At 41.8% G+C, this 26,732-nt stretch overlaps 10 non-coding genes across 10 annotated transcripts; all 10 read right to left on the bottom strand.

Annotated features, from left to right (window-relative positions):
• Positions 1 to 1,356: 1,356 nt before the first annotated feature.
• On the bottom strand, positions 1,357 to 1,463 carry LOC126196751 (U6 spliceosomal RNA). Its single transcript, XR_007539197.1, has one exon. It is a non-coding gene; the product is annotated as a U6 spliceosomal RNA (small nuclear RNA).
• Positions 1,464 to 3,954: 2,491 nt separating this feature from the next.
• LOC126196749 (U6 spliceosomal RNA) lies at positions 3,955 to 4,061 on the bottom strand. Its single transcript, XR_007539196.1, has one exon. It is a non-coding gene; the product is annotated as a U6 spliceosomal RNA (small nuclear RNA).
• A 2,491-nt stretch (positions 4,062 to 6,552) lies between these two features.
• On the bottom strand, positions 6,553 to 6,659 carry LOC126196748 (U6 spliceosomal RNA). The gene has a single exon (XR_007539195.1). It is a non-coding gene; the product is annotated as a U6 spliceosomal RNA (small nuclear RNA).
• A 2,491-nt stretch (positions 6,660 to 9,150) lies between these two features.
• On the bottom strand, positions 9,151 to 9,257 carry LOC126196747 (U6 spliceosomal RNA). The gene has a single exon (XR_007539194.1). It is a non-coding gene; the product is annotated as a U6 spliceosomal RNA (small nuclear RNA).
• A 2,492-nt stretch (positions 9,258 to 11,749) lies between these two features.
• Positions 11,750 to 11,856, bottom strand: LOC126196671 (U6 spliceosomal RNA). Its single transcript, XR_007539129.1, has one exon. It is a non-coding gene; the product is annotated as a U6 spliceosomal RNA (small nuclear RNA).
• A 2,493-nt stretch (positions 11,857 to 14,349) lies between these two features.
• LOC126196774 (U6 spliceosomal RNA) lies at positions 14,350 to 14,456 on the bottom strand. The gene has a single exon (XR_007539218.1). It is a non-coding gene; the product is annotated as a U6 spliceosomal RNA (small nuclear RNA).
• A 2,491-nt stretch (positions 14,457 to 16,947) lies between these two features.
• Positions 16,948 to 17,054, bottom strand: LOC126196746 (U6 spliceosomal RNA). The gene has a single exon (XR_007539193.1). It is a non-coding gene; the product is annotated as a U6 spliceosomal RNA (small nuclear RNA).
• Positions 17,055 to 19,545: 2,491 nt separating this feature from the next.
• LOC126196745 (U6 spliceosomal RNA) lies at positions 19,546 to 19,652 on the bottom strand. Its single transcript, XR_007539192.1, has one exon. It is a non-coding gene; the product is annotated as a U6 spliceosomal RNA (small nuclear RNA).
• A 2,491-nt stretch (positions 19,653 to 22,143) lies between these two features.
• Positions 22,144 to 22,250, bottom strand: LOC126196744 (U6 spliceosomal RNA). The gene has a single exon (XR_007539191.1). It is a non-coding gene; the product is annotated as a U6 spliceosomal RNA (small nuclear RNA).
• A 2,491-nt stretch (positions 22,251 to 24,741) lies between these two features.
• Positions 24,742 to 24,848, bottom strand: LOC126196743 (U6 spliceosomal RNA). The gene has a single exon (XR_007539190.1). It is a non-coding gene; the product is annotated as a U6 spliceosomal RNA (small nuclear RNA).
• Positions 24,849 to 26,732: the final 1,884 nt, after the last annotated feature.

The following is a 26,732-nucleotide window of genomic DNA, read 5'->3' as shown; positions in this document are numbered from 1 at the left end:
CAAAATCTTGAAGCTTGCTAGTGTTTTGTGTCTTGACTGCCTCTGTATTTGCTTATGTGCTAGAGCTTCTGTGTATGTGACATGATGAATATTGCATGCAGGGTTTGTCCAATCTTTCTGCTAGACACAGGATGAGAGGTGCATCAGCTGTAATTGTGAACAGCATCGACTTGTATGACATTGATGGGATTCAAAGTGCTGTCAAAATAGTAGAGCCTCACATCTAAATACTATATGTTAATATTAGCATACTGGTCTGCTTTCTAAACACTTCAGTGTTGTGGTATTCATTGGCTGACACTTTTGAATTTAATTTAGGTAACTATATGTAGTGGCAGATTGCCAGACATGTTTGTAAAATACTTTGTGTGTCGCACTAGTGAAATTTGTACATGACATGCTGGTGCACCACAGATTTGCTGTAATAGTTGGTTTTTAGGTGAAGGGCAGTGGCTTATTACACAGGCAGATATGCTTCAGTTAAGAATCTGATGAGGTGTCACCTGCAGCCTGTATTATGAGGCTGCAGCTGGACAGCAAGGCCACTAGGAGAGTTACTTGAAACATAATGTTAAATGAACTTCCTGTAAAGGGGTAACTTGCACACTTAATGATTAAAGAGACATCTACCTTCACATGTTTATTTATGCTGCTGAAACAATTATGGCATCAGCTGCAGCCATGAAGATGAATAAAGTTAAATGTTGTGGGTCTGTGTGCAGAAAGTATGTGATAGTGGCATACAGGCACCAGAAGCTTTGTAGGCGTTAGAGAAAAATAAATATTAGGTAATGCAAGCTAATTTTAGAGCGCTAGAGTGTATTTAAGCAGTAGTCTGAGTGAAAGTATGTGAGTGAGAAAGATTTGGAACATGCAGCTATCTTGTGTAAAGTTGATGTCAGGTTTCCAAATGTTGTGTGTGGCAGTAGGTGTGTGTTATGAAATGACGTGATTGAGACAGTAGGAAGAGATGTTGTGCCAGCAGAGTGTGATACTGAGGAAGAGAAGAGGCTTTTGCCTGTGCTAGGCTTAGTCTTAGACTCGCTGTGATTTGTGTCACGTTTGCGAATGAGCTGAAGGGGTGCTAGTGACATGTACTTGTGTCAGTGTGGTTGTGGTTTTGGTGTGCTTGCTGAGTTGTTATTAGAGTGACATTTTAGATGTGCATTGGTGATGTAAGGGATAGGTTTATTGCCAGTTTTATCATGTTCTGTTGTGAATGAAAGAGAGTGGAGGAGAACTGCGTAAATGGTCAGCATAGTTTGTGACAAGTGGGTGCAGATATGAAGCGAAACTTGTGTAGGTGGCTGAGGGTATTAGCAGCTGATGTGAGACATGAGAGAGTGAGATTGCGAAAAAAATGTGGAACGCTTCACGATTTTGCGTGTCATCCTTGCGCAGGGGCCATGCTAATCTTCTCTGTATCGTTCCAATTTTAGTATATGTACCGCCGAAGCGAGTACATTCGAGGAGCCCTCTGAAATTGTATATATAGTTATGGCGTCGCGTCAAACATGGTTCGGCTTGGACGTAGCTTTACGCAGCTCTGGCGAGGATCACAAGGCCTGCCGAGTGCTAATCTGTGAATTAATTACTGCGAGGTGTCGTTCTTAGTAAGTGGCAGCTCTGTCAACTGTTTTATTTGGCAGTATTGGATGTAAACCTTAGATCGTAGAGTCGCTTGCTCTCGCAGCATCCACCCAGAGCAGCAGCAGGTTCACACAGCTGCCGCTAGGCGGCATCAAGACGTGTTGGTACGTATTGTCGCCATGTTCTCACATCGCGAGTTTAGTGTCTCATAGGCATACCTATGAAACACACTTTCTAATGTGTGGGATAAATGACGCTGATTGGAGCTGGTAGCAGGTCTTGAAGACTCTCAAAACAAGCGAATATTTTTGCGAAACTGTCTTCACTGCTAACACAAATTGCATTACTCTTTCAGTGGTACTTTCTTACGATACTAATCGATTTAATGACAGAGTGCGCATATGCAAGCAACTTTTAACTCACACATCAAGTACACCACAAGAAGACACAGTCTGTGACCATGTACATTATTGAGTAACTCCTATTCATCCAATGGTGCCAGAAGACAATAGTGACTGCAAAAAGAGACACAGTAGCCTCACGAACCATTAAAACCACCATTCATATTGCACACTTTGAAACACAGCAGTGTAGGCCATTACTAGCGCATGGATGGGTGAATGCGAGTTGTGTGAGATAGTAGTAGGAATGATGGACATAGTTCCGTTTTCAGTACAATACCAGGTGATATATTTGTGTTGATCCAAGATTACACAGGGCAGGTCTACTTGGCAAGAGTGAAACACTGTGATGGAGATGTGTGAATGAGCCTAAAATATTGAGCGGACATGTGGTAAGAGAAACCAGGTTAGCATTGTGTTAGTAGCTGTAGTTATGTTCCTGTGAAATGTCAATCAGATGTAATCCAGTTTGGTGAATGTTGTTATTGCAGGAAGAATTGCTAGTGCAAAACAAAGAGTGATAGGTTTAGTATCTGAAAGCAGTTAATAACTGAGTAGCTACTGGTGTCATGTGACACAAACTGGTTTGTGATGTTGCTGTCTGTTCCAAAATCTTGAAGCTTGCTAGTGTTTTGTGTCTTGACTGCCTCTGTATTTGCTTATGTGCTAGAGCTTCTGTGTATGTGACATGATGAATATTGCATGCAGGGTTTGTCCAATCTTTCTGCTAGACACAGGATGAGAGGTGCATCAGCTGTAATTGTGAACAGCATCGACTTGTATGACATTGATGGGATTCAAAGTGCTGTCAAAATAGTAGAGCCTCACATCTAAATACTATATGTTAATATTAGCATACTGGTCTGCTTTCTAAACACTTCAGTGTTGTGGTATTCATTGGCTGACACTTTTGAATTTAATTTAGGTAACTATATGTAGTGGCAGATTGCCAGACATGTTTGTAAAATACTTTGTGTGTCGCACTAGTGAAATTTGTACATGACATGCTGGTGCACCACAGATTTGCTGTAATAGTTGGTTTTTAGGTGAAGGGCAGTGGCTTATTACACAGGCAGATATGCTTGAGTTAAGAATCTGATGAGGTGTCACCTGCAGCCTGTATTATGAGGCTGCAGCTGGACAGCAAGGCCACTAGGAGAGTTACTTGAAACATAATGTTAAATGAACTTCCTGTAAAGGGGTAACTTGCACACTTAATGATTAAAGAGACATCTACCTTCACATGTTTATTTATGCTGCTGAAACAATTATGGCATCAGCTGCAGCCATGAAGATGAATAAAGTTAAATGTTGTGGGTCTGTGTGCAGAAAGTATGTGATAGTGGCATACAGGCACCAGAAGCTTTGTAGGCGTTAGAGAAAAATAAATATTAGGTAATGCAAGCTAATTTTAGAGCGCTAGAGTGTATTTAAGCAGTAGTCTGAGTGAAAGTATGTGAGTGAGAAAGATTTGGAACATGCAGCTATCTTGTGTAAAGTTGATGTCAGGTTTCCAAATGTTGTGTGTGGCAGTAGGTGTGTGTTATGAAATGACGGGATTGAGACAGTAGGAAGAGATGTTGTGCCAGCAGAGTGTGATACTGAGGAAGAGAAGAGGCTTTTGCCTGTGCTAGGCTTAGTCTTAGACTCGCTGTGATTTGTGTCACGTTTGCGAATGAGCTGAAGGGGTGCTAGTGACATGTACTTGTGTCAGTGTGGTTGTGGTTTTGGTGTGCTTGCTGAGTTGTTATTAGAGTGACATTTTAGATGTGCATTGGTGATGTAAGGGATAGGTTTATTGCCAGTTTTATCATGTTCTGTTGTGAATGAAAGAGAGTGGAGGAGAACTGCGTAAATGGTCAGCATAGTTTGTGACAAGTGGGTGCAGATATGAAGCGAAACTTGTGTAGGTGGCTGAGGGTATTAGCAGCTGATGTGAGACATGAGAGAGTGAGATTGCGAAAAAAATGTGGAACGCTTCACGATTTTGCGTGTCATCCTTGCGCAGGGGCCATGCTAATCTTCTCTGTATCGTTCCAATTTTAGTATATGTACCGCCGAAGCGAGTACATTCGAGGAGCCCTCTGAAATTGTATATATAGTTATGGCGTCGCGTCAAACATGGTTCGGCTTGGACGTAGCTTTACGCAGCTCTGGCGAGGATCACAAGGCCTGCCGAGTGCTAATCTGTGAATTAATTACTGCGAGGTGTCGTTCTTAGTAAGTGGCAGCTCTGTCAACTGTTTTATTTGGCAGTATTGGATGTAAACCTTAGATCGTAGAGTCGCTTGCTCTCGCAGCATCCACCCAGAGCAGCAGCAGGTTCACACAGCTGCCGCTAGGCGGCATCAAGACGTGTTGGCACGTATTGTCGCCATGTTCTCACATCGCGAGTTTAGTGTCTCATAGGCATACCTATGAAACACACTTTCTAATGTGTGGGATAAATGACGCTGATTGGAGCTGGTAGCAGGTCTTGAAGACTCTCAAAACAAGCGAATATTTTTGCGAAACTGTCTTCACTGCTAACACAAATTGCATTACTCTTTCAGTGGTACTTTCTTACGATACTAATCGATTTAATGACAGAGTGCGCATATGCAAGCAACTTTTAACTCACACATCAAGTACACCACAAGAAGACACAGTCTGTGACCATGTACATTATTGAGTAACTCCTATTCATCCAATGGTGCCAGAAGACAATAGTGACTGCAAAAAGAGACACAGTAGCCTCACGAACCATTAAAACCACCATTCATATTGCACACTTTGAAACACAGCAGTGTAGGCCATTACTAGCGCATGGATGGGTGAATGCGAGTTGTGTGAGATAGTAGTAGGAATGATGGACATAGTTCCGTTTTCAGTACAATACCAGGTGATATATTTGTGTTGATCCAAGATTACACAGGGCAGGTCTACTTGGCAAGAGTGAAACACTGTGATGGAGATGTGTGAATGAGCCTAAAATATTGAGCGGACATGTGGTAAGAGAAACCAGGTTAGCATTGTGTTAGTAGCTGTAGTTATGTTCCTGTGAAATGTCAATCAGATGTAATCCAGTTTGGTGAATGTTGTTATTGCAGGAAGAATTGCTAGTGCAAAACAAAGAGTGATAGGTTTAGTATCTGAAAGCAGTTAATAACTGAGTAGCTACTGGTGTCATGTGACACAAACTGGTTTGTGATGTTGCTGTCTGTTCCAAAATCTTGAAGCTTGCTAGTGTTTTGTGTCTTGACTGCCTCTGTATTTGCTTATGTGCTAGAGCTTCTGTGTATGTGACATGATGAATATTGCATGCAGGGTTTGTCCAATCTTTCTGCTAGACACAGGATGAGAGGTGCATCAGCTGTAATTGTGAACAGCATCGACTTGTATGACATTGATGGGATTCAAAGTGCTGTCAAAATAGTAGAGCCTCACATCTAAATACTATATGTTAATATTAGCATACTGGTCTGCTTTCTAAACACTTCAGTGTTGTGGTATTCATTGGCTGACACTTTTGAATTTAATTTAGGTAACTATATGTAGTGGCAGATTGCCAGACATGTTTGTAAAATACTTTGTGTGTCGCACTAGTGAAATTTGTACATGACATGCTGGTGCACCACAGATTTGCTGTAATAGTTGGTTTTTAGGTGAAGGGCAGTGGCTTATTACACAGGCAGATATGCTTCAGTTAAGAATCTGATGAGGTGTCACCTGCAGTCTGTATTATGAGGCTGCAGCTGGACAGCAAGGCCACTAGGAGAGTTACTTGAAACATAATGTTAAATGAACTTCCTGTAAAGGGGTAACTTGCACACTTAATGATTAAAGAGACATCTACCTTCACATGTTTATTTATGCTGCTGAAACAATTATGGCATCAGCTGCAGCCATGAAGATGAATAAAGTTAAATGTTGTGGGTCTGTGTGCAGAAAGTATGTGATAGTGGCATACAGGCACCAGAAGCTTTGTAGGCGTTAGAGAAAAATAAATATTAGGTAATGCAAGCAAATTTTAGAGCGCTAGAGTGTATTTAAGCAGTAGTCTGAGTGAAAGTATGTGAGTGAGAAAGATTTGGAACATGCAGCTATCTTGTGTAAAGTTGATATCAGGTTTCCAAATGTTGTGTGTGGCAGTAGGTGTGTGTTATGAAATGACGTGATTGAGACAGTAGGAAGAGATGTTGTGCCAGCAGAGTGTGATACTGAGGAAGAGAAGAGGCTTTTGCCTGTGCTAGGCTTAGTCTTAGACTCGCTGTGATTTGTGTCACGTTTGCGAATGAGCTGAAGGGGTGCTAGTGACATGTACTTGTGTCAGTGTAGTTGTGGTTTTGGTGTGCTTGCTGAGTTGTTATTAGAGTGACATTTTAGATGTGCATTGGTGATGTAAGAGATAGGTTTATTGCCAGTTTTATCATGTTCTGTTGTGAATGAAAGAGAGTGGAGGAGAACTGCGTAAATGGTCAGCATAGTTTGTGACAAGTGGGTGCAGATATGAAGCGAAACTTGTGTAGGTGGCTGAGGGTATTAGCAGCTGATGTGAGACATGAGAGAGTGAGATTGCGAAAAAAATGTGGAACGCTTCACGATTTTGCGTGTCATCCTTGCGCAGGGGCCATGCTAATCTTCTCTGTATCGTTCCAATTTTAGTATATGTACCGCCGAAGCGAGTACATTCGAGGAGCCCTCTGAAATTGTATATATAGTTATGGCGTCGCGTCAAACATGGTTCGGCTTGGACGTAGCTTTACGCAGCTCTGGCGAGGATCACAAGGCCTGCCGAGTGCTAATCTGTGAATTAATTACTGCGAGGTGTCGTTCTTAGTAAGTGGCAGCTCTGTCAACTGTTTTATTTGGCAGTATTGGATGTAAACCTTAGATCGTAGAGTCGCTTGCTCTCGCAGCATCCACCCAGAGCAGCAGCAGGTTCACACAGCTGCCGCTAGGCGGCATCAAGACGTGTTGGCACGTATTGTCGCCATGTTCTCACATCGCGAGTTTAGTGTCTCATAGGCATACCTATGAAACACACTTTCTAATGTGTGGGATAAATGACGCTGATTGGAGCTGGTAGCAGGTCTTGAAGACTCTCAAAACAAGCGAATATTTTTGCGAAACTGTCTTCACTGCTAACACAAATTGCATTACTCTTTCAGTGGTACTTTCTTACGATACTAATCGATTTAATGACAGAGTGCGCATATGCAAGCAACTTTTAACTCACACATCAAGTACACCACAAGAAGACACAGTCTGTGACCATGTACATTATTGAGTAACTCCTATTCATCCAATGGTGCCAGAAGACAATAGTGACTGCAAAAAGAGACACAGTAGCCTCACGAACCATTAAAACCACCATTCATATTGCACACTTTGAAACACAGCAGTGTAGGCCATTACTAGCGCATGGATGGGTGAATGCGAGTTGTGTGAGATAGTAGTAGGAATGATGGACATAGTTCCGTTTTCAGTACAATACCAGGTGATATATTTGTGTTGATCCAAGATTACATAGGGCAGGTCTACTTGGCAAGAGTGAAACACTGTGATGGAGATGTGTGAATGAGCCTAAAATATTGAGCGGACATGTGGTAAGAGAAACCAGGTTAGCATTGTGTTAGTAGCTGTAGTTATGTTCCTGTGAAATGTCAATCAGATGTAATCCAGTTTGGTGAATGTTGTTATTGCAGGAAGAATTGCTAGTGCAAAACAAAGAGTGATAGGTTTAGTATCTGAAAGCAGTTAATAACTGAGTAGCTACTGGTGTCATGTGACACAAACTGGTTTGTGATGTTGCTGTCTGTTCCAAAATCTTGAAGCTTGCTAGTGTTTTGTGTCTTGACTGCCTCTGTATTTGCTTATGTGCTAGAGCTTCTGTGTATGTGACATGATGAATATTGCATGCAGGGTTTGTCCAATCTTTCTGCTAGACACAGGATGAGAGGTGCATCAGCTGTAATTGTGAACAGCATCGACTTGTATGACATTGATGGGATTCAAAGTGCTGTCAAAATAGTAGAGCCTCACATCTAAATACTATATGTTAATATTAGCATACTGGTCTGCTTTCTAAACACTTCAGTGTTGTGGTATTCATTGGCTGACACTTTTGAATTTAATTTAGGTAACTATATGTAGTGGCAGATTGCCAGACATGTTTGTAAAATACTTTGTGTGTCGCACTAGTGAAATTTGTACATGACATGCTGGTGCACCACAGATTTGCTGTAATAGTTGGTTTTTAGGTGAAGGGCAGTGGCTTATTACACAGGCAGATATGCTTCAGTTAAGAATCTGATGAGGTGTCACCTGCAGCCTGTATTATGAGGCTGCAGCTGGACAGCAAGGCCACTAGGAGAGTTACTTGAAACATAATGTTAAATGAACTTCCTGTAAAGGGGTAACTTGCACACTTAATGATTAAAGAGACATCTACCTTCACATGTTTATTTATGCTGCTGAAACAATTATGGCATCAGCTGCAGCCATGAAGATGAATAAAGTTAAATGTTGTGGGTCTGTGTGCAGAAAGTATGTGATAGTGGCATACAGGCACCAGAAGCTTTGTAGGCGTTAGAGAAAAATAAATATTAGGTAATGCAAGCAAATTTTAGAGCGCTAGAGTGTATTTAAGCAGTAGTCTGAGTGAAAGTATGTGAGTGAGAAAGATTTGGAACATGCAGCTATCTTGTGTAAAGTTGATATCAGGTTTCCAAATGTTGTGTGTGGCAGTAGGTGTGTGTTATGAAATGACGTGATTGAGACAGTAGGAAGAGATGTTGTGCCAGCAGAGTGTGATACTGAGGAAGAGAAGAGGCTTTTGCCTGTGCTAGGCTTAGTCTTAGACTCGCTGTGATTTGTGTCACGTTTGCGAATGAGCTGAAGGGGTGCTAGTGACATGTACTTGTGTCAGTGTAGTTGTGGTTTTGGTGTGCTTGCTGAGTTGTTATTAGAGTGACATTTTAGATGTGCATTGGTGATGTAAGGGATAGGTTTATTGCCAGTTTTATCATGTTCTGTTGTGAATGAAAGAGAGTGGAGGAGAACTGCGTAAATGGTCAGCATAGTTTGTGACAAGTGGGTGCAGATATGAAGCGAAACTTGTGTAGGTGGCTGAGGGTATTAGCAGCTGATGTGAGACATGAGAGAGTGAGATTGCGAAAAAAATGTGGAACGCTTCACGATTTTGCGTGTCATCCTTGCGCAGGGGCCATGCTAATCTTCTCTGTATCGTTCCAATTTTAGTATATGTACCGCCGAAGCGAGTACATTTGAGGAGCCCTCTGAAATTTTATATATAGTTATGGCGTCGCGTCAAACATGGTTCGGCTTGGACGTAGCTTTACGCAGCTCTGGCGAGGATCACAAGGCCTGCCGAGTGCTAATCTGTGAATTAATTACTGCGAGGTGTCGTTCTTAGTAAGTGGCAGCTCTGTCAACTGTTTTATTTGGCAGTATTGGATATAAACCTTAGATCGTAGAGTCGCTTGCTCTCGCAGCATCCACCCAGAGCAGCAGCAGGTTCACACAGCTGCCGCTAGGCGGCATCAAGACGTGTTGGCACGTATTGTCGCCATGTTCTCACATCGCGAGTTTAGTGTCTCATAGGCATACCTATGAAACACACTTTCTAATGTGTGGGATAAATGACGCTGATTGGAGCTGGTAGCAGGTCTTGAAGACTCTCAAAACAAGCGAATATTTTTGCGAAACTGTCTTCACTGCTAACACAAATTGCATTACTCTTTCAGTGGTACTTTCTTACGATACTAATCGATTTAATGACAGAGTGCGCATATGCAAGGCAACTTTTAACTCACACATCAAGTACACCACAAGAAGACACAGTCTGTGACCATGTACATTATTGAGTAACTCCTATTCATCCAATGGTGCCAGAAGACAATAGTGACTGCAAAAAGAGACACAGTAGCCTCACGAACCATTAAAACCACCATTCATATTGCACACTTTGAAACACAGCAGTGTAGGCCATTACTAGCGCATGGATGGGTGAATGCGAGTTGTGTGAGATAGTAGTAGGAATGATGGACATAGTTCCGTTTTCAGTACAATACCAGGTGATATATTTGTGTTGATCCAAGATTACACAGGGCAGGTCTACTTGGCAAGAGTGAAACACTGTGATGGAGATGTGTGAATGAGCCTAAAATATTGAGCGGACATGTGGTAAGAGAAACCAGGTTAGCATTGTGTTAGTAGCTGTAGTTATGTTCCTGTGAAATGTCAATCAGATGGAATCCAGTTTGGTGAATGTTGTTATTGCAGGAAGAATTGCTAGTGCAAAACAAAGAGTGATAGGTTTAGTATCTGAAAGCAGTTAATAACTGAGTAGCTACTGGTGTCATGTGACACAAACTGGTTTGTGATGTTGCTGTCTGTTCCAAAATCTTGAAGCTTGCTAGTGTTTTGTGTCTTGACTGCCTCTGTATTTGCTTATGTGCTAGAGCTTCTGTGTATGTGACATGATGAATATTGCATGCAGGGTTTGTCCAATCTTTCTGCTAGACACAGGATGAGAGGTGCATCAGCTGTAATTGTGAACAGCATCGACTTGTATGACATTGATGGGATTCAAAGTGCTGTCAAAATAGTAGAGCCTCACATCTAAATACTATATGTTAATATTAGCATACTGGTCTGCTTTCTAAACACTTCAGTGTTATGGTATTCATTGGCTGACACTTTTGAATTTAATTTAGGTAACTATATGTAGTGGCAGATTGCCAGACATGTTTGTAAAATACTTTGTGTGTCGCACTAGTGAAATTTGTACATGACATGCTGGTGCACCACAGATTTGCTGTAATAGTTGGTTTTTAGGTGAAGGGCAGTGGCTTATTACACAGGCAGATATGCTTCAGTTAAGAATCTGATGAGGTGTCACCTGCAGCCTGTATTATGAGGCTGCAGCTGGACAGCAAGGCCACTAGGAGAGTTACTTGAAACATAATGTTAAATGAACTTCCTGTAAAGGGGTAACTTGCACACTTAATGATTAAAGAGACATCTACCTTCACATGTTTATTTATGCTGCTGAAACAATTATGGCATCAGCTGCAGCCATGAAGATGAATAAAGTTAAATGTTGTGGGTCTGTGTGCAGAAAGTATGTGATAGTGGCATACAGGCACCAGAAGCTTTGTAGGCGTTAGAGAAAAATAAATATTAGGTAATGCAAGCTAATTTTAGAGCGCTAGAGTGTATTTAAGCAGTAGTCTGAGTGAAAGTATGTGAGTGAGAAAGATTTGGAACATGCAGCTATCTTGTGTAAAGTTGATATCAGGTTTCCAAATGTTGTGTGTGGCAGTAGGTGTGTGTTATGAAATGACGTGATTGAGACAGTAGGAAGAGATGTTGTGCCAGCAGAGTGTGATACTGAGGAAGAGAAGAGGCTTTTGCCTGTGCTAGGCTTAGTCTTAGACTCGCTGTGATTTGTGTCACGTTTGCGAATGAGCTGAAGGGGTGCTAGTGACATGTACTTGTGTCAGTGTAGTTGTGGTTTTGGTGTGCTTGCTGAGTTGTTATTAGAGTGACATTTTAGATGTGCATTGGTGATGTAAGGGATAGGTTTATTGCCAGTTTTATCATGTTCTGTTGTGAATGAAAGAGAGTGGAGGAGAACTGCGTAAATGGTCAGCATAGTTTGTGACAAGTGGGTGCAGATATGAAGCGAAACTTGTGTAGGTGGCTGAGGGTATTAGCAGCTGATGTGAGACATGAGAGAGTGAGATTGCGAAAAAAATGTGGAACGCTTCACGATTTTGCGTGTCATCCTTGCGCAGGGGCCATGCTAATCTTCTCTGTATCGTTCCAATTTTAGTATATGTACCGCCGAAGGGAGTACATTCGAGGAGCCCTCTGAAATTGTATATATAGTTATGGCGTCGCGTCAAACATGGTTCGGCTTGGACGTAGCTTTACGCAGCTCTGGCGAGGATCACAAGGCCTGCCGAGTGCTAATCTGTGAATTAATTACTGCGAGGTGTCGTTCTTAGTAAGTGGCAGCTCTGTCAACTGTTTTATTTGGCAGTATTGGATGTAAAACTTAGATCGTAGAGTCGCTTGCTCTCGCAGCATCCACCCAGAGCAGCAGCAGGTTCACACAGCTGCCGCTAGGCGGCAGCAAGACGTGTTGGTACGTATTGTCGCCATGTTCTCACATCGCGAGTTTAGTGTCTCATAGGCATACCTATGAAACACACTTCTCTAATGTGTGGGATAAATGACGCTGATTGGAGCTGGTAGCAGGTCTTGAAGACTCTCAAAACAAGCGAATATTTTTGCGAAACTGTCTTCACTGCTAACACAAATTGCATTACTCTTTCAGTGGTACTTTCTTACGATACTAATCGATTTAATGACAGAGTGCGCATATGCAAGGCAACTTTTAACTCACACATCAAGTACACCACAAGAAGACACAGTCTGTGACCATGTACATTATTGAGTAACTCCTATTCATCCAATGGTGCCAGAAGACAATAGTGACTGCAAAAAGAGACACAGTAGCCTCACGAACCATTAAAACCACCATTCATATTGCACACTTTGAAACACAGCAGTGTAGGCCATTACTAGCGCATGGATGGGTGAATGCGAGTTGTGTGAGATAGTAGTAGGAATGATGGACATAGTTCCGTTTTCAGTACAATACCAGGTGATATATTTGTGTTGATCCAAGATTACACAGGGCAGGTCTACTTGGCAAGAGTGAAACACTGTGATGGAGATGTGTGAATGAGCCTAAAATATTGAGCGGACATGTGGTAAGAGAAACCAGGTTAGCATTGTGTTAGTAGCTGTAGTTATGTTCCTGTGAAATGTCAATCAGATGTAATCCAGTTTGGTGAATGTTGTTATTGCAGGAAGAATTGCTAGTGCAAAACAAAGAGTGATAGGTTTAGTATCTGAAAGCAGTTAATAACTGAGTAGCTACTGGTGTCATGTGACACAAACTGGTTTGTGATGTTGCTGTCTGTTCCAAAATCTTGAAGCTTGCTAGTGTTTTGTGTCTTGACTGCCTCTGTATTTGCTTATGTGCTAGAGCTTCTGTGTATGTGACATGATGAATATTGCATGCAGGGTTTGTCCAATCTTTCTGCTAGACACAGGATGAGAGGTGCATCAGCTGTAATTGTGAACAGCATCGACTTGTATGACATTGATGGGATTCAAAGTGCTGTCAAAATAGTAGAGCCTCACATCTAAATACTATATGTTAATATTAGCATACTGGTCTGCTTTCTAAACACTTCAGTGTTGTGGTATTCATTGGCTGACACTTTTGAATTTAATTTAGGTAACTATATGTAGTGGCAGATTGCCAGACATGTTTGTAAAATACTTTGTGTGTCGCACTAGTGAAATTTGTACATGACATGCTGGTGCACCACAGATTTGCTGTAATAGTTGGTTTTTAGGTGAAGGGCAGTGGCTTATTACACAGGCAGATATGCTTGAGTTAAGAATCTGATGAGGTGTCACCTGCAGCCTGTATTATGAGGCTGCAGCTGGACAGCAAGGCCACTAGGAGAGTTACTTGAAACATAATGTTAAATGAACTTCCTGTAAAGGGGTAACTTGCACACTTAATGATTAAAGAGACATCTACCTTCACATGTTTATTTATGCTGCTGAAACAATTATGGCATCAGCTGCAGCCATGAAGATGAATAAAGTTAAATGTTGTGGGTCTGTGTGCAGAAAGTATGTGATAGTGGCATACAGGCACCAGAAGCTTTGTAGGCGTTAGAGAAAAATAAATATTAGGTAATGCAAGCTAATTTTAGAGCGCTAGAGTGTATTTAAGCAGTAGTCTGAGTGAAAGTATGTGAGTGAGAAAGATTTGGAACATGCAGCTATCTTGTGTAAAGTTGATGTCAGGTTTCCAAATGTTGTGTGTGGCAGTAGGTGTGTGTTATGAAATGACGTGATTGAGACAGTAGGAAGAGATGTTGTGCCAGCAGAGTGTGATACTGAGGAAGAGAAGAGGCTTTTGCCTGTGCTAGGCTTAGTCTTAGACTCGCTGTGATTTGTGTCACGTTTGCGAATGAGCTGAAGGGGTGCTAGTGACATGTACTTGTGTCAGTGTGGTTGTGGTTTTGGTGTGCTTGCTGAGTTGTTATTAGAGTGACATTTTAGATGTGCATTGGTGATGTAAGGGATAGGTTTATTGCCAGTTTTATCATGTTCTGTTGTGAATGAAAGAGAGTGGAGGAGAACTGCGTAAATGGTCAGCATAGTTTGTGACAAGTGGGTGCAGATATGAAGCGAAACTTGTGTAGGTGGCTGAGGGTATTAGCAGCTGATGTGAGACATGAGAGAGTGAGATTGCGAAAAAAATGTGTAACGCTTCACGATTTTGCGTGTCATCCTTGCGCAGGGGCCATGCTAATCTTCTCTGTATCGTTCCAATTTTAGTATATGTACCGCCGAAGCGAGTACAGTCGAGGAGCCCTCTGAAATTGTATATATAGTTATGGCGTCGCGTCAAACATGGTTCGGCTTGGACGTAGCTTTACGCAGCTCTGGCGAGGATCACAAGGCCTGCCGAGTGCTAATCTGTGAATTAATTACTGCGAGGTGTCGTTCTTAGTAAGTGGCAGCTCTGTCAACTGTTTTATTTGGCAGTATTGGATGTAAACCTTAGATCGTAGAGTCGCTTGCTCTCGCAGCATCCACCCAGAGCAGCAGCAGGTTCACACAGCTGCCGCTAGGCGGCATCAAGACGTGTTGGCACGTATTGTCGCCATGTTCTCACATCGCGAGTTTAGTGTCTCATAGGCATACCTATGAAACACACTTTCTAATGTGTGGGATAAATGACGCTGATTGGAGCTGGTAGCAGGTCTTGAAGACTCTCAAAACAAGCGAATATTTTTGCGAAACTGTCTTCACTGCTAACACAAATTGCATTACTCTTTCAGTGGTACTTTCTTACGATACTAATCGATTTAATGACAGAGTGCGCATATGCAAGCAACTTTTAACTCACACATCAAGTACACCACAAGAAGACACAGTCTGTGACCATGTACATTATTGAGTAACTCCTATTCATCCAATGGTGCCAGAAGACAATAGTGACTGCAAAAAGAGACACAGTAGCCTCACGAACCATTAAAACCACCATTCATATTGCACACTTTGAAACACAGCAGTGTAGGCCATTACTAGCGCATGGATGGGTGAATGCGAGTTGTGTGAGATAGTAGTAGGAATGATGGACATAGTTCCGTTTTCAGTAGAATACCAGGTGATATATTTGTGTTGATCCAAGATTACACAGGGCAGGTCTACTTGGCAAGAGTGAAACACTGTGATGGAGATGTGTGAATGAGCCTAAAATATTGAGCGGACATGTGGTAAGAGAAACCAGGTTAGCATTGTGTTAGTAGCTGTAGTTATGTTCCTGTGAAATGTCAATCAGATGTAATCCAGTTTGGTGAATGTTGTTATTGCAGGAAGAATTGCTAGTGCAAAACAAAGAGTGATAGGTTTAGTATCTGAAAGCAGTTAATAACTGAGTAGCTACTGGTGTCATGTGACACAAACTGGTTTGTGATGTTGCTGTCTGTTCCAAAATCTTGAAGCTTGCTAGTGTTTTGTGTCTTGACTGCCTCTGTATTTGCTTATGTGCTAGAGCTTCTGTGTATGTGACATGATGAATATTGCATGCAGGGTTTGTCCAATCTTTCTGCTAGACACAGGATGAGAGGTGCATCAGCTGTAATTGTGAACAGCATCGACTTGTATGACATTGATGGGATTCAAAGTGCTGTCAAAATAGTAGAGCCTCACATCTAAATACTATATGTTAATATTAGCATACTGGTCTGCTTTCTAAACACTTCAGTGTTGTGGTATTCATTGGCTGACACTTTTGAATTTAATTTAGGTAACTATATGTAGTGGCAGATTGCCAGACATGTTTGTAAAATACTTTGTGTGTCGCACTAGTGAAATTTGTACATGACATGCTGGTGCACCACAGATTTGCTGTAATAGTTGGTTTTTAGGTGAAGGGCAGTGGCTTATTACACAGGCAGATATGCTTCAGTTAAGAATCTGATGAGGTGTCACCTGCAGCCTGTATTATGAGGCTGCAGCTGGACAGCAAGGCCACTAGGAGAGTTACTTGAAACATAATGTTAAATGAACTTCCTGTAAAGGGGTAACTTGCACACTTAATGATTAAAGAGACATCTACCTTCACATGTTTATTTATGCTGCTGAAACAATTATGGCATCAGCTGCAGCCATGAAGATGAATAAAGTTAAATGTTGTGGGTCTGTGTGCAGAAAGTATGTGATAGTGGCATACAGGCACCAGAAGCTTTGTAGGCGTTAGAGAAAAATAAATATTAGGTAATGCAAGCTAATTTTAGAGCGCTAGAGTGTATTTAAGCAGTAGTCTGAGTGAAAGTATGTGAGTGAGAAAGATTTGGAACATGCAGCTATCTTGTGTAAAGTTGATGTCAGGTTTCCAAATGTTGTGTGTGGCAGTAGGTGTGTGTTATGAAATGACGTGATTGAGACAGTAGGAAGAGATGTTGTGCCAGCAGAGTGTGATACTGAGGAAGAGAAGAGGCTTTTGCCTGTGCTAGGCTTAGTCTTAGACTCGCTGTGATTTGTGTCACGTTTGCGAATGAGCTGAAGGGGTGCTAGTGACATGTACTTGTGTCAGTGTGGTTGTGGTTTTGGTGTGCTTGCTGAGTTGTTATTAGAGTGAAATTTTAGATGTGCATTGGTGATGTAAGGGATAGGTTTATTGCCAGTTTTATCATGTTCTGTTGTGAATGAAAGAGAGTGGAGGAGAACTGCGTAAATGGTCAGCATAGTTTGTGACAAGTGGGTGCAGATATGAAGCGAAACTTGTGTAGGTGGCTGAGGGTATTAGCAGCTGATGTGAGACATGAGAGAGTGAGATTGCGAAAAAAATGTGGAACGCTTCACGATTTTGCGTGTCATCCTTGCGCAGGGGCCATGCTAATCTTCTCTGTATCGTTCCAATTTTAGTATATGTACCGCCGAAGCGAGTACATTCGAGGAGCCCTCTGAAATTGTATATATAGTTATGGCGTCGCGTCAAACATGGTTCGGCTTGGACGTAGCTTTACGCAGCTCTGGCGAGGATCACAAGGCCTGCCGAGTGCTAATCTGTGAATTAATTACTGCGAGGTGTCGTTCTTAGTAAGTGGCAGCTCTGTCAACTGTTTTATTTGGCAGTATTGGATGTAAACCTTAGATCGTAGAGTCGCTTGCTCTCGCAGCATCCACCCAGAGCAGCAGCAGGTTCACACAGCTGCCGCTAGGCGGCATCAAGACGTGTTGGCACGTATTGTCGCCATGTTCTCACATCGCGAGTTTAGTGTCTCATAGGCATACCTATGAAACACACTTTCTAATGTGTGGGATAAATGACGCTGATTGGAGCTGGTAGCAGGTCTTGAAGACTCTCAAAACAAGCGAATATTTTTGCGAAACTGTCTTCACTGCTAACACAAATTGCATTACTCTTTCAGTGGTACTTTCTTACGATACTAATCGATTTAATGACAGAGTGCGCATATGCAAGCAACTTTTAACTCACACATCAAGTACACCACAAGAAGACACAGTCTGTGACCATGTACATTATTGAGTAACTCCTATTCATCCAATGGTGCCAGAAGACAATAGTGACTGCAAAAAGAGACACAGTAGCCTCACGAACCATTAAAACCACCATTCATATTGCACACTTTGAAACACAGCAGTGTAGGCCATTACTAGCGCATGGATGGGTGAATGCGAGTTGTGTGAGATAGTAGTAGGAATGATGGACATAGTTCCGTTTTCAGTACAATACCAGGTGATATATTTGTGTTGATCCAAGATTACACAGGGCAGGTCTACTTGGCAAGAGTGAAACACTGTGATGGAGATGTGTGAATGAGCCTAAAATATTGAGCGGACATGTGGTAAGAGAAACCAGGTTAGCATTGTGTTAGTAGCTGTAGTTATGTTCCTGTGAAATGTCAATCAGATGTAATCCAGTTTGGTGAATGTTGTTATTGCAGGAAGAATTGCTAGTGCAAAACAAAGAGTGATAGGTTTAGTATCTGAAAGCAGTTAATAACTGAGTAGCTACTGGTGTCATGTGACACAAACTGGTTTGTGATGTTGCTGTCTGTTCCAAAATCTTGAAGCTTGCTAGTGTTTTGTGTCTTGACTGCCTCTGTATTTGCTTATGTGCTAGAGCTTCTGTGTATGTGACATGATGAATATTGCATGCAGGGTTTGTCCAATCTTTCTGCTAGACACAGGATGAGAGGTGCATCAGCTGTAATTGTGAACAGCATCGACTTGTATGACATTGATGGGATTCAAAGTGCTGTCAAAATAGTAGAGCCTCACATCTAAATACTATATGTTAATATTAGCATACTGGTCTGCTTTCTAAACACTTCAGTGTTGTGGTATTCATTGGCTGACACTTTTGAATTTAATTTAGGTAACTATATGTAGTGGCAGATTGCCAGACATGTTTGTAAAATACTTTGTGTGTCGCACTAGTGAAATTTGTACATGACATGCTGGTGCACCACAGATTTGCTGTAATAGTTGGTTTTTAGGTGAAGGGCAGTGGCTTATTACACAGGCAGATATGCTTCAGTTAAGAATCTGATGAGGTGTCACCTGCAGTCTGTATTATGAGGCTGCAGCTGGACAGCAAGGCCACTAGGAGAGTTACTTGAAACATAATGTTAAATGAACTTCCTGTAAAGGGGTAACTTGCACACTTAATGATTAAAGAGACATCTACCTTCACATGTTTATTTATGCTGCTGAAACAATTATGGCATCAGCTGCAGCCATGAAGATGAATAAAGTTAAATGTTGTGGGTCTGTGTGCAGAAAGTATGTGATAGTGGCATACAGGCACCAGAAGCTTTGTAGGCGTTAGAGAAAAATAAATATTAGGTAATGCAAGCTAATTTTAGAGCGCTAGAGTGTATTTAAGCAGTAGTCTGAGTGAAAGTATGTGAGTGAGAAAGATTTGGAACATGCAGCTATCTTGTGTAAAGTTGATATCAGGTTTCCAAATGTTGTGTGTGGCAGTAGGTGTGTGTTATGAAATGACGTGATTGAGACAGTAGGAAGAGATGTTGTGCCAGCAGAGTGTGATACTGAGGAAGAGAAGAGGCTTTTGCCTGTGCTAGGCTTAGTCTTAGACTCGCTGTGATTTGTGTCACGTTTGCGAATGAGCTGAAGGGGTGCTAGTGACATGTACTTGTGTCAGTGTGGTTGTGGTTTTGGTGTGCTTGCTGAGTTGTTATTAGAGTGAAATTTTAGATGTGCATTGGTGATGTAAGGGATAGGTTTATTGCCAGTTTTATCATGTTCTGTTGTGAATGAAAGAGAGTGGAGGAGAACTGCGTAAATGGTCAGCATAGTTTGTGACAAGTGGGTGCAGATATGAAGCGAAACTTGTGTAGGTGGCTGAGGGTATTAGCAGCTGATGTGAGACATGAGAGAGTGAGATTGCGAAAAAAATGTGGAACGCTTCACGATTTTGCGTGTCATCCTTGCGCAGGGGCCATGCTAATCTTCTCTGTATCGTTCCAATTTTAGTATATGTACCGCCGAAGCGAGTACATTCGAGGAGCCCTCTGAAATTGTATATATAGTTATGGCGTCGCGTCAAACATGGTTCGGCTTGGACGTAGCTTTACGCAGCTCTGGCGAGGATCACAAGGCCTGCCGAGTGCTAATCTGTGAATTAATTACTGCGAGGTGTCGTTCTTAGTAAGTGGCAGCTCTGTCAACTGTTTTATTTGGCAGTATTGGATGTAAACCTTAGATCGTAGAGTCGCTTGCTCTCGCAGCATCCACCCAGAGCAGCAGCAGGTTCACACAGCTGCCGCTAGGCGGCATCAAGACGTGTTGGCACGTATTGTCGCCATGTTCTCACATCGCGAGTTTAGTGTCTCATAGGCATACCTATGAAACACACTTTCTAATGTGTGGGATAAATGACGCTGATTGGAGCTGGTAGCAGGTCTTGAAGACTCTCAAAACAAGCGAATATTTTTGCGAAACTGTCTTCACTGCTAACACAAATTGCATTACTCTTTCAGTGGTACTTTCTTACGATACTAATCGATTTAATGACAGAGTGCGCATATGCAAGCAACTTTTAACTCACACATCAAGTACACCACAAGAAGACACAGTCTGTGACCATGTACATTATTGAGTAACTCCTATTCATCCAATGGTGCCAGAAGACAATAGTGACTGCAAAAAGAGACACAGTAGCCTCACGAACCATTAAAACCACCATTCATATTGCACACTTTGAAACACAGCAGTGTAGGCCATTACTAGCGCATGGATGGGTGAATGCGAGTTGTGTGAGATAGTAGTAGGAATGATGGACATAGTTCCGTTTTCAGTACAATACCAGGTGATATATTTGTGTTGATCCAAGATTACACAGGGCAGGTCTACTTGGCAAGAGTGAAACACTGTGATGGAGATGTGTGAATGAGCCTAAAATATTGAGCGGACATGTGGTAAGAGAAACCAGGTTAGCATTGTGTTAGTAGCTGTAGTTATGTTCCTGTGAAATGTCAATCAGATGTAATCCAGTTTGGTGAATGTTGTTATTGCAGGAAGAATTGCTAGTGCAAAACAAAGAGTGATAGGTTTAGTATCTGAAAGCAGTTAATAACTGAGTAGCTACTGGTGTCATGTGACACAAACTGGTTTGTGATGTTGCTGTCTGTTCCAAAATCTTGAAGCTTGCTAGTGTTTTGTGTCTTGACTGCCTCTGTATTTGCTTATGTGCTAGAGCTTCTGTGTATGTGACATGATGAATATTGCATGCAGGGTTTGTCCAATCTTTCTGCTAGACACAGGATGAGAGGTGCATCAGCTGTAATTGTGAACAGCATCGACTTGTATGACATTGATGGGATTCAAAGTGCTGTCAAAATAGTAGAGCCTCACATCTAAATACTATATGTTAATATTAGCATACTGGTCTGCTTTCTAAACACTTCAGTGTTGTGGTATTCATTGGCTGACACTTTTGAATTTAATTTAGGTAACTATATGTAGTGGCAGATTGCCAGACATGTTTGTAAAATACTTTGTGTGTCGCACTAGTGAAATTTGTACATGACATGCTGGTGCACCACAGATTTGCTGTAATAGTTGGTTTTTAGGTGAAGGGCAGTGGCTTATTACACAGGCAGATATGCTTCAGTTAAGAATCTGATGAGGTGTCACCTGCAGCCTGTATTATGAGGCTGCAGCTGGACAGCAAGGCCACTAGGAGAGTTACTTGAAACATAATGTTAAATGAACTTCCTGTAAAGGGGTAACTTGCACACTTAATGATTAAAGAGACATCTACCTTCACATGTTTATTTATGCTGCTGAAACAATTATGGCATCAGCTGCAGCCATGAAGATGAATAAAGTTAAATGTTGTGGGTCTGTGTGCAGAAAGTATGTGATAGTGGCATACAGGCACCAGAAGCTTTGTAGGCGTTAGAGAAAAATAAATATTAGGTAATGCAAGCAAATTTTAGAGCGCTAGAGTGTATTTAAGCAGTAGTCTGAGTGAAAGTATGTGAGTGAGAAAGATTTGGAACATGCAGCTATCTTGTGTAAAGTTGATATCAGGTTTCCAAATGTTGTGTGTGGCAGTAGGTGTGTGTTATGAAATGACGTGATTGAGACAGTAGGAAGAGATGTTGTGCCAGCAGAGTGTGATACTGAGGAAGAGAAGAGGCTTTTGCCTGTGCTAGGCTTAGTCTTAGACTCGCTGTGATTTGTGTCACGTTTGCGAATGAGCTGAAGGGGTGCTAGTGACATGTACTTGTGTCAGTGTAGTTGTGGTTTTGGTGTGCTTGCTGAGTTGTTATTAGAGTGAAATTTTAGATGTGCATTGGTGATGTAAGGGATAGGTTTATTGCCAGTTTTATCATGTTCTGTTGTGAATGAAAGAGAGTGGAGGAGAACTGCGTAAATGGTCAGCATAGTTTGTGACAAGTGGGTGCAGATATGAAGCGAAACTTGTGTAGGTGGCTGAGGGTATTAGCAGCTGATGTGAGACATGAGAGAGTGAGATTGCGAAAAAAATGTGGAACGCTTCACGATTTTGCGTGTCATCCTTGCGCAGGGGCCATGCTAATCTTCTCTGTATCGTTCCAATTTTAGTATATGTACCGCCGAAGCGAGTACATTTGAGGAGCCCTCTGAAATTTTATATATAGTTATGGCGTCGCGTCAAACATGGTTCGGCTTGGACGTAGCTTTACGCAGCTCTGGCGAGGATAACAAGGCCTGCCGAGTGCTAATCTGTGAATTAATTACTGCGAGGTGTCGTTCTTAGTAAGTGGCAGCTCTGTCAACTGTTTTATTTGGCAGTATTGGATGTAAACCTTAGATCGTAGAGTCGCTTGCTCTCGCAGCATCCACCCAGAGCAGCAGCAGGTTCACACAGCTGCCGCTAGGCGGCATCAAGACGTGTTGGCACGTATTGTCGCCATGTTCTCACATCGCGAGTTTAGTGTCTCATAGGCATACCTATGAAACACACTTTCTAATGTGTGGGATAAATGACGCTGATTGGAGCTGGTAGCAGGTCTTGAAGACTCTCAAAACAAGCGAATATTTTTGCGAAACTGTCTTCACTGCTAACACAAATTGCATTACTCTTTCAGTGGTACTTTCTTACGATACTAATCGATTTAATGACAGAGTGCGCATATGCAAGCAACTTTTAACTCACACATCAAGTACACCACAAGAAGACACAGTCTGTGACCATGTACATTATTGAGTAACTCCTATTCATCCAATGGTGCCAGAAGACAATAGTGACTGCAAAAAGAGACACAGTAGCCTCACGAACCATTAAAACCACCATTCATATTGCACACTTTGAAACACAGCAGTGTAGGCCATTACTAGCGCATGGATGGGTGAATGCGAGTTGTGTGAGATAGTAGTAGGAATGATGGATATAGTTCCGTTTTCAGTACAATACCAGGTGATATATTTGTGTTGATCCAAGATTACACAGGGCAGGTCTACTTGGCAAGAGTGAAACACTGTGATGGAGATGTGTGAATGAGCCTAAAATATTGAGCGGACATGTGGTAAGAGAAACCAGGTTAGCATTGTGTTAGTAGCTGTAGTTATGTTCCTGTGAAATGTCAATCAGATGTAATCCAGTTTGGTGAATGTTGTTATTGCAGGAAGAATTGCTAGTGCAAAACAAAGAGTGATAGGTTTAGTATCTGAAAGCAGTTAATAACTGAGTAGCTACTGGTGTCATGTGACACAAACTGGTTTGTGATGTTGCTGTCTGTTCCAAAATCTTGAAGCTTGCTAGTGTTTTGTGTCTTGACTGCCTCTGTATTTGCTTATGTGCTAGAGCTTCTGTGTATGTGACATGATGAATATTGCATGCAGGGTTTGTCCAATCTTTCTGCTAGACACAGGATGAGAGGTGCATCAGCTGTAATTGTGAACAGCATCGACTTGTATGACATTGATGGGATTCAAAGTGCTGTCAAAATAGTAGAGCCTCACATCTAAATACTATATGTTAATATTAGCATACTGGTCTGCTTTCTAAACACTTCAGTGTTATGGTATTCATTGGCTGACACTTTTGAATTTAATTTAGGTAACTATATGTAGTGGCAGATTGCCAGACATGTTTGTAAAATACTTTGTGTGTCGCACTAGTGAAATTTGTACATGACATGCTGGTGCACCACAGATTTGCTGTAATAGTTGGTTTTTAGGTGAAGGGCAGTGGCTTATTACACAGGCAGATATGCTTCAGTTAAGAATCTGATGAGGTGTCACCTGCAGCCTGTATTATGAGGCTGCAGCTGGACAGCAAGGCCACTAGGAGAGTTACTTGAAACATAATGTTAAATGAACTTCCTGTAAAGGGGTAACTTGCACACTTAATGATTAAAGAGACATCTACCTTCACATGTTTATTTATGCTGCTGAAACAATTATGGCATCAGCTGCAGCCATGAAGATGAATAAAGTTAAATGTTGTGGGTCTGTGTGCAGAAAGTATGTGATAGTGGCATACAGGCACCAGAAGCTTTGTAGGCGTTAGAGAAAAATAAATATTAGGTAATGCAAGCTAATTTTAGAGCGCTAGAGTGTATTTAAGCAGTAGTCTGAGTGAAAGTATGTGAGTGAGAAAGATTTGGAACATGCAGCTATCTTGTGTAAAGTTGATATCAGGTTTCCAAATGTTGTGTGTGGCAGTAGGTGTGTGTTATGAAATGACGTGATTGAGACAGTAGGAAGAGATGTTGTGCCAGCAGAGTGTGATACTGAGGAAGAGAAGAGGCTTTTGCCTGTGCTAGGCTTAGTCTTAGACTCGCTGTGATTTGTGTCACGTTTGCGAATGAGCTGAAGGGGTGCTAGTGACATGTACTTGTGTCAGTGTGGTTGTGGTTTTGGTGTGCTTGCTGAGTTGTTATTAGAGTGACATTTTAGATGTGCATTGGTGATGTAAGGGATAGGTTTATTGCCAGTTTTATCATGTTCTGTTGTGAATGAAAGAGAGTGGAGGAGAACTGCGTAAATGGTCAGCATAGTTTGTGACAAGTGGGTGCAGATATGAAGCGAAACTTGTGTAGGTGGCTGAGGGTATTAGCAGCTGATGTGAGACATGAGAGAGTGAGATTGCGAAAAAAATGTGGAACGCTTCACGATTTTGCGTGTCATCCTTGCGCAGGGGCCATGCTAATCTTCTCTGTATCGTTCCAATTTTAGTATATGTACCGCCGAAGCGAGTACATTCGAGGAGCCCTCTGAAATTGTATATATAGTTATGGCGTCGCGTCAAACATGGTTCGGCTTGGACGTAGCTTTACGCAGCTCTGGCGAGGATCACAAGGCCTGCCGAGTGCTAATCTGTGAATTAATTACTGCGAGGTGTCGTTCTTAGTAAGTGGCAGCTCTGTCAACTGTTTTATTTGGCAGTATTGGATGTAAACCTTAGATCGTAGAGTCGCTTGCTCTCGCAGCATCCACCCAGAGCAGCAGCAGGTTCACACAGCTGCCGCTAGGCGGCATCAAGACGTGTTGGCACGTATTGTCGCCATGTTCTCACATCGCGAGTTTAGTGTCTCATAGGCATACCTATGAAACACACTTTCTAATGTGTGGGATAAATGACGCTGATTGGAGCTGGTAGCAGGTCTTGAAGACTCTCAAAACAAGCGAATATTTTTGCGAAACTGTCTTCACTGCTAACACAAATTGCATTACTCTTTCAGTGGTACTTTCTTACGATACTAATCGATTTAATGACAGAGTGCGCATATGCAAGCAACTTTTAACTCACACATCAAGTACACCACAAGAAGACACAGTCTGTGACCATGTACATTATTGAGTAACTCCTATTCATCCAATGGTGCCAGAAGACAATAGTGACTGCAAAAAGAGACACAGTAGCCTCACGAACCATTAAAACCACCATTCATATTGCACACTTTGAAACACAGCAGTGTAGGCCATTACTAGCGCATGGATGGGTGAATGCGAGTTGTGTGAGATAGTAGTAGGAATGATGGACATAGTTCCGTTTTCAGTACAATACCAGGTGATATATTTGTGTTGATCCAAGATTACACAGGGCAGGTCTACTTGGCAAGAGTGAAACACTGTGATGGAGATGTGTGAATGAGCCTAAAATATTGAGCGGACATGTGGTAAGAGAAACCAGGTTAGCATTGTGTTAGTAGCTGTAGTTATGTTCCTGTGAAATGTCAATCAGATGTAATCCAGTTTGGTGAATGTTGTTATTGCAGGAAGAATTGCTAGTGCAAAACAAAGAGTGATAGGTTTAGTATCTGAAAGCAGTTAATAACTGAGTAGCTACTGGTGTCATGTGACACAAACTGGTTTGTGATGTTGCTGTCTGTTCCAAAATCTTGAAGCTTGCTAGTGTTTTGTGTCTTGACTGCCTCTGTATTTGCTTATGTGCTAGAGCTTCTGTGTATGTGACATGATGAATATTGCATGCAGGGTTTGTCCAATCTTTCTGCTAGACACAGGATGAGAGGTGCATCAGCTGTAATTGTGAACAGCATCGACTTGTATGACATTGATGGGATTCAAAGTGCTGTCAAAATAGTAGAGCCTCACATCTAAATACTATATGTTAATATTAGCATACTGGTCTGCTTTCTAAACACTTCAGTGTTGTGGTATTCATTGGCTGACACTTTTGAATTTAATTTAGGTAACTATATGTAGTGGCAGATTGCCAGACATGTTTGTAAAATACTTTGTGTGTCGCACTAGTGAAATTTGTACATGACATGCTGGTGCACCACAGATTTGCTGTAATAGTTGGTTTTTAGGTGAAGGGCAGTGGCTTATTACACAGGCAGATATGCTTGAGTTAAGAATCTGATGAGGTGTCACCTGCAGCCTGTATTATGAGGCTGCAGCTGGACAGCAAGGCCACTAGGAGAGTTACTTGAAACATAATGTTAAATGAACTTCCTGTAAAGGGGTAACTTGCACACTTAATGATTAAAGAGACATCTACCTTCACATGTTTATTTATGCTGCTGAAACAATTATGGCATCAGCTGCAGCCATGAAGATGAATAAAGTTAAATGTTGTGGGTCTGTGTGCAGAAAGTATGTGATAGTGGCATACAGGCA

The sequence above is a fragment of the Schistocerca nitens genome, chromosome 7, assembly GCF_023898315.1.
Source record: "Schistocerca nitens isolate TAMUIC-IGC-003100 chromosome 7, iqSchNite1.1, whole genome shotgun sequence".
In the NCBI taxonomy this organism is placed as follows: Eukaryota; Metazoa; Arthropoda; class Insecta; order Orthoptera; family Acrididae; genus Schistocerca; species Schistocerca nitens.
The sequence above is the reverse complement of the archived record's forward strand: the minus strand, read 5'-3'. Positions and strand labels throughout refer to the sequence as shown.